General features: G+C 39.5%; 1 protein-coding gene across 1 annotated transcript in view; it reads right to left on the bottom strand.

The window, feature by feature from the left end:
• LOC133461962 (KATNB1-like protein 1) overlaps nt 1–8,035 on the bottom strand; it is a 56,826-nt gene that overhangs the window by 24,539 nt on the left and 24,252 nt on the right. The window lies entirely within an intron of this gene.

Below are 8,035 nucleotides of genomic sequence, written 5' to 3'. Positions count from 1 at the left end.
ATCTGGCTGACAGAAGTCTCCATTCCCTTCACAGTACATTTTTCATTTTAAAAGCCTGCAAATGCACTTAAATAGATCAGATCTCATCCTTTTGACCCTGACTAGATGACAGACTCCCCTGGATAAGCCTATCAGGATATTTCATTGTTCCTCTGTGCAGCCGTCAAGATCTACAACAAAGAAAAAAAAAACAGACACATGGAAGTCTAGACCAAAGTAAAAGCACTGTTATGTAACTCAGGGATGCTTGTGGTGGAAGCATGTGCAGAATCAGACAACCCTTAAAACTAAGACCTTATTTACTTCCTCAGCATGCTGGTTTTAATGTGTAATGGCAGACAACCAGTGTGGATATGTGTGTGTGTTTGAGCTGTCAAAGTATCAGTTAGCCCCAGTGTGCCGTCTAGTCTCTTTATATTTCTGTTCACACAACATAGTGTACCCAAATTTAATGGGCCATAAACACAATACCCTGGGGTTAACATATATCCTGTTATTTGGACATTTTCAACCAAAGTACATGGGACTCTATGGGAGGATGTACTGTGGATTAAACCGCTGAGAGAAATTCTGCACGTAGTGCAATTATTCGCCCAAATATAGGAACAGAAACATGACGATGGAGCTTCCAGCAGCTCACACAAAATGTCAAAACAACCTCAGAGGCTGAGAGTTCTTGTAGGAAGACCAGAAGTGGCCATGCGTCAGTAGCATGGCCGTAACTAACCAAGGATTTGTTGAAGTTCTCTCTGATGTTGATACCCCACGGTGCGGTGGTGTCTGGTGGAGGAAACACACACACCTCTGCTGTGCACTGCAGGATTAAAGAAGTATTTTGGTGGAGAAGCTCTGCTCTAACTAACCTGACTATCCTGAGCTTTGACTTAAGAGTTATTAGTCGGCTGCATATATGAAAAAAAAACCATCATACCCCAAAAAAATTCTAACAAAAGGTTTTTCAGTGGATTATTGTAGTACTAGGTGTACTTAATGACATCCTAAAAGTCTACCAAAATCTGACCACCAGAAAGGTGTATTTTTCAAGATGGCGACCAAGGTGGCCAAGAAATCCCAGGTGAATAGGGTAAAAAAAAAAGATAAAAATACAAAGAAACAATGAAAAAAAACATAAAAATACAAAAAAATGAATGTCACTATAATTTAAATATTCTAATTAGATGCTTTTATCAAAAAACATGGGGTTTGGCACCAAAAATGCTTGCCTCTGTTAAAGAATAAGGAGCAATGATTATTTTATGCGAATTGGCGCATATTCAATGAGATACGCCTAATTTGCATAGTTACACATACAATTTCAAAAAACTTTCAATGCAATTTTTTTTTGTCTTCATGTAAGTAATTAACTGGGGAGGTTTCATGATGATATCTGTTTGTTAAAAATTGTACCCTGTACAAAAAAAAACCTTTTGTTAGAATTTTTTTGGGGTCAAGTCATAAATGCAGCCGACTATATAGATTTATTTTATATGGGGCCTTGGCCGATTGAAAATGATTTTCAACAAAGGTTACAGAACCATTTTTCTTTATTCTTATATTAAACTGATTCTCACAAATAGTCTATCTTTGGTTCTGGATATAAACAAAATGAAAAACAGCCATTTAAAACAGTCTCCTGTCACTGATCCTGCAGCTCAGTAGGTGTGCTGTAAGCAGCAGTGAGAGGTCAAAGAGCTTTATGCTACATTTGACTGGAATTTGCCCTGTAACTCAGCTGTAGTTCATTTTGAGGTGACGACCCGGTTAGGACAGGGTCTTCCTAAGTTTCCCCGACACCTTGACTTAGTCTCTTAAGTCTTCCTCTTTAAGATAAAATCATTGCTCATCTCTTATGTCAAAACAACAGCTGTTTGTCTTTTCCCAAAAAATGTACGTCTTGAGTTAACACGAAAAGTAAAGAACACTTAGCGCAGATGTCTCTTTCTCTAAACATAAAAACCACAAAGCCTCTCTGTGAGACTTTTTCTCTGGTAAAACTGTGTGGTTTACCAGCATTATGTATCTATTTCTAAAAGTTGCTTTTAAACTCAATAACAAGGTCCTTCGGGAGACGCAAGAGGCTTCTGTGTGGTATTTCTCTCCACTGGTGATCAAGGGGAGGCACTTAATCACAAGGTTAAGCCAGGCACACTGGGGACGTGTGCAGTGAATTAGAGGGCCTTCAGATGCTGGATCTCAGGGATATTTAATCCGTCCAGAAGCTCAGGGCTCTTGGAGAACCAAAGCGCCGTTATTAAGTAGCCTCAGACCACCACCAAGACAAAACAGCGGAGTACAGTCTGCCCCCGGCATATCGCTGCACATTCTTACCATAATTCCACTCTCAGCATCAACACCGCAGTGACTTGCAGGCCTTCTGCACACAGCGTCAACAGAACTGGTATATTATCACAGCAACAAATATGGTAAACATGTAAAGTGTACGTGCTTGAAAAGGATTTGTTTTTATCCTCAAACAAAGTGTGTGGACGCATTATCTCCATCAGAAAAAATGTAAACCAAAACGAATCAGACCGGGCGTTTGATTATATGCCGAGTTGTTGGAGACATGGGAGTTCGAGCTGCCTGGGTTGAAATAACACTGCAAGGGAATTCTCGGGATCCTCACTGATAAACTGCTTTTTCGGGAGCCAGACAGCACATGTCCCGTCTCCGGAGAACACGCAGAGAGGTGCGAGTTACGTCAATATTGCGAGGAGACGTGCGTATTTTCAAAATGTGCAGACCATCTGGTGAGCCTTTTCCGGAAGAAAGGCATTTACAAAGTTTCTCAAGGTTAACAGTGAAAGAAAAGGCACTAAAATCACGTTTAAATGTGAGATATTTTACACAGAATATTGGAAGACATTGATTGAATGCTCATATGAGGATATTTTCCATCACGGTCCAAGCAGAGCTCACATTGGCTATAATCCAATTGTCACTAACCTGAAACCTAACCTATTGACCCCGTCAGACACCGTGGGTTTTTCTGTGCTTGAGAGCATTTAAACTCCGACTTTGTGACATCACACACCCAGATATGATAAAGGTTTCCCCAATTGATCTCCAACCAACTTCATACCATGATCCAGCTGTTGTTCCTCAGAAGTCGGTATCACAAAGACGGATAATAAATTAAGTAAACTGTGGAAAAGACAGGTTCGCTGAAGTTATGTAACGAGCTCCACCCCCTAAGATTGGCTGTTACAGAGGTGTAAAGACAATGCCTTCTGTAGTTATATAACATTTAGTCTAAGGCAAGTAACACATGTTTTTAATGAATTCGTACATTACAGTACTTTCTGTTTTAGTGAGTTCAGGTGAAGGGGGCTGTAGCCTTAGCAAAGAGACCCAGACCTCCTCTGGCCACCGCAACCGTCTCCTTCCAGGGAATACCAAGACATTCCCAATGGCAATGATAGCTCCAGTGTGGTCTGGGCATAGGGTTGCCACCCGTCCCTTAAAATACGGAATTGTCCTTTATTTGAGAAAAAAATGTTGCGTCCCGTATTGAACTAATACGGGACACGATTTGTACCATATTTTCATTAACTCTTACACCATATTCTAGTTGAATTATTGAAATAAATTAACCTTTACACCATATTCTAGTTGAATTATTGAAATAAATTAACTTTTACACCATATTCTAGTTGAATTATTGAAATAAATTAACTTTTACACCATAGTCTAGTTGAATTATTGAAATAAATTAACTTTTACACCATATTCTAGTTGAATTATTGAAATAAATTAACTTTTACACCATATTCTAGTTGAATTATTGAAATAAATTAACTTTTACACCATAGTCTAGTTGAATTATTGAAATAAGTTAACTTTTACACCATAGTCTAGTTGAATTATTGAAATAAGTTAACTTTTACACCATATTCTAGTTGAATTATTGAAATAAATTAACTTTTACACCATATTCTAGTTGAATTATTGAAATAAATTAACTTTTACACCATATTCTTCACCTGTAGGCTATATTATACATTTGGGCTGATGTGGACATACAGTAGCATAGGAGGCTATTTCAGTTGCTAGTATGGTTGGCTGTCTGTACAGTCATGCAAGTTAAATGCTATTAAAGCACTTTAAACTTGAAATCAAAGCATTTTGTTTTTTTATATAAAAATTTAATATAAAAATAAACACAATTTTATTCAGTTTAGAGGTTTGGGGGCTTTTTTATTTTGGCTCCTGTGCTGCTGAAATCAGGGCGTCCCTTATTTCTATTTCTGAAAGGTGGCAACCCTATCTGGGCATCACCAAGAGTCTCTACCTGGTTGGAAAATTGCTTCCCCCAGGTGGAAACCCCTTTGAATAGACACCTAATTGTGGTGGAGGGTTGAATGAAACTGCCACTGGTAGGGTCTCTCAAGGAAAGCTGGTTGTGGGGGACGGGCAAAAAACTAAAAGCGCCGAAATGAACTCATGAAGAAGAAATATCCTGGGGCACACTGTTCCCCTACCAGGTCTGGGTTACCAAGGTCCTGCCCTGGATCCACGCTTGAAGTGGGAATGTGTTTGAGAGCAGCTGGCGGCCAGGCCTTCACCCATGGGGCCTGGATAACTCCTGCTGAAGGAGTCAAATCAGCTGGGTGCTATGTGGGATGGGCCTTCATTTTTTAACCCAACCTGTCATAGAAACTGGCTCTTGAGACCTTTCATCAACACCTCAGGACATGTTGGTGTACTCTTACCACTACTGTCATTTAGCCGACACTTTTTTCAAAGCGACTTACATCTGAAAGAATACGGAAGAGTATTAGGGCCATGCAGGAGAAAAAATATTTGAGAGGGGAAGATTTTTTTTATTGCACTTCGAGAAAAAAGTGGAAATGTCCAGATTAATGTTAAAATACAGTTTAGAGAAAAAAGTCAAAATGTCGAGATTAATGTTGAAATACAGTTTCGAGAAAAAAGTCAAAATGTCGAGATTAATGTTGAAATACAGTTTCGAGAAAAAAGTTGAAATTTCGCATTTTTTCTCAAAATTTCGCCTTTTTTCTCGACATTTCGAGTTTTTCTCGAAATTGTACTTCAACACTAATTTTGACATTTCGACTTTTTTCTCGACAATTCGACTTTTTTCTCGAAGTGCATAATGAAAAAAAAAAATCTTCCTCCTCTCCAATATTATTTTTATTTTTCTCCTGCCTGACCCTAATACTCTTCCGTAGAAAGAAAAACATAAGCAAGAAATAAAATAGGATTTGATTTCTTCTTTATTGTGTATGATGACTAATGATCAGATTATAATGTCCTAAGAGCTCCTTGTGGGCTACAGGCAAGATTTTGAGCTTCATCATTGTCTCCTTTTTGATGAATCTTCATACAGATCACATTTTGCCTAAAAGAGCAAAATGACTCTGAAGAAATGACTTCATAATAATTTAATTTAGATAATTCTTTTTATGTAATTACATTTAAGCTGCTTGAAAAGACCAAACATCAGGCATTATGGTTTGGTGAATTTGATGGGTTATATAATTTAAATGCTGGTACTGTAAATGTCTGCCACATCGTTGTTTAGGGATTAAAGTGCTATATGTCAAGATCGAATTTGGACACTTGAATAAAAAAAAATATATATTTTGAGAAACTGCCACCATGATATGCCAGTAATCACTACAGTTTATTGTACCTGAGTAAAAATAACCATAAAGAGGTACAGGTAATCTCAAAGTCAGTCACAGATACCCATGTGCACCATGTGTTCCAACCAGTGCTGTATGACACGCTTACCACCAGGATGGGGACTTTGAGGGCATACACTGCTGTCAGACATAAACCCCATTTATTTCCCAGTTTGCAATACAGGAAGAGAAAACATTTGATTATTCAAACAGCCCTTCCCCTCAGAAACCATTAAAACCAGCCAATATTCGGACTCAGACTTGGAGCTAAATGGAGTACTTCAAAGCCTCAACCTGGGTCATGACCCCTGCCCACTTTAGCATATTAGATGCATTAAGATAGACCATCGTAGCGCTGCGTTAGCAGCTTCTGCCACGTCTGAAAGGACTAATACTACGTGCAGGTATTACGTCTTCACATGGGCGTCAGTTTGATTTCAGAAGTGCTGGGGACATTTACCATAAACCTGAGTAAGGTTTGAAAAGTGCTGGGTACGAGCTAGGCCCATTACTTCCGAATTGAGGTTTCATGATAAATAATAGGCATTGCATTAGATGATGCGTATTGACGCAATATTGTCCCCATATTAAAAACCATCTGCGCGGTCTTATTTAGGTCGTCGGGAACATCATGGGTTGGGACAATTCGTCATGGGTAGGCCCTATTCGTATTTCAAAATCCGCATTTCAGTACAAGACTCAACTGAAGGTGACTTCATCATGTCAAAGAGAAAAGCTGGAACAGATATCAGGTCATTTTTCATCAAGCAAAAATGTGTTGTAAGTATAAGTATAGTGAGTGATACAAATCACTTACTCACCTTATACTGCTCTGTATTAATATGCGGCACTTATCTTCTGATCCGCCAGCGCTGACCTTAATGCGTCCATGGTAGTTAGCCGTTAACTACACTAGAGCACTACAGGTCAAATAAGCAGCTAGTGCTAGCTAGTAAACAGATAATTGCCTTCAATGTATTTAATCGAATGTTCACGTGTGTCCATACTCTCACTGCGTGTGTCGTGTTTTCCAAACTCGGTGTGGAGGGGGGAGGGGTAGCCTGATTATCATCCACTTCCAAATCACTTCTGTTCGAGACTTGCTGAAGGTGTTGCGTCACTAGGAGGGCGAGGCCTGGCTAGGGGAGGGGCGTTCTTGAGCAGCTTCTGAACCAAAATTCAGCTTCTGCACCAAAAGCAGCGTTTGCACTTTCTCTACTTAATTTTTTATTTATTTTTTTTTTTTAAGTGGTGGGGACAAATCTGCTCGTCAGACAAAGTGGTAGGGACGCGTCCCCACCGTCCCCGGCGGAAATGACGCACCTGCGTCTTCACTTTTCTTAGTCTAACTTCATCCAAAATGATCAGCCATTGCTTCATATGTCAACACGCTAAACTGTGGAGTTAGCCTTTTTTGTGCTTTAGGATGATGGACTAAGAAAAAAAACATCAACGATTTAGTACTTTTAAAATTAGCTTATGGTAAAGTGATGCATTGAACCATGAATAGACAATGGTAGGTGTTACAACTAAGGTTGGAAAGGATCAGTTGGTGAAGTGGCATAACTCAACCATCACCTTAGAAAAATGAATTTACTGCTTAAAAATGGCAAATGTTCCCTGCAGTTCCAAACACACAGACAGAAAACTCAAAGCTTGCAGTCTTCAGTGGTTCTGCATCTGCAGCTTTCATTCCTGGTAATTTATGCCACAATAATTCTAGCTAGTATTACGCCCATCAAGGATTTGGCTCATTATCGTCAGGTTTTCAATCATCTGCCTTTTTTACAGCGGACGAGCCAGATGCTCCACACAGTCCGTGGGAAGTACCTGCTCTGTGTCGAGGGGTAGAGATTTAACTCATTAACTCGGAGCCTCATGACAGCTGAGTGACAACAAGGTTGTGCTACTAAACTGGCAGCAACACTGGGCACATCACTCAGCACATGAAGTCTGCATAGGCCTCAGCTGAGCCCTCCAACATACCTCATTCAGTAGTCGACACAGCTTTGGGGTCACTATATTGCTTAAGCCCCATCTGTCAATAATAAAAGTAATATTTTAACTCTTTGATTAACTGAGAAGAAAGCTCCGCTGTGCTGAGGAAAATTATACTCCCTCATACAGAGGATTTTCCAAAGCAACTTTTTTTCCCTCTTATTATCAGAGTAATCCCCTCTTGTTTTAGATCTTTTATCACATGCCACAACCTGTTCTGTAATTACAACTACTATATTTAGGGCCCGAGCACTTACAGTGCGAAGGCCCTATTGTATCTGTAGGAATTTTCCTTTTCCTTTTTCTTATTTTTCTTCTTCCGACGAAATGAAGGCCTTTTTGCCCCCCTAATCGTGCCCCAAAAGTCACCAAATTTTGCACGCAAGCCA

This window comes from Cololabis saira, chromosome 16, assembly GCF_033807715.1.
Source record: "Cololabis saira isolate AMF1-May2022 chromosome 16, fColSai1.1, whole genome shotgun sequence".
NCBI classification, from domain to species: domain Eukaryota; kingdom Metazoa; phylum Chordata; class Actinopteri; order Beloniformes; family Belonidae; genus Cololabis; species Cololabis saira.
This window is presented reverse-complemented; position numbering and strand designations above follow the sequence as displayed.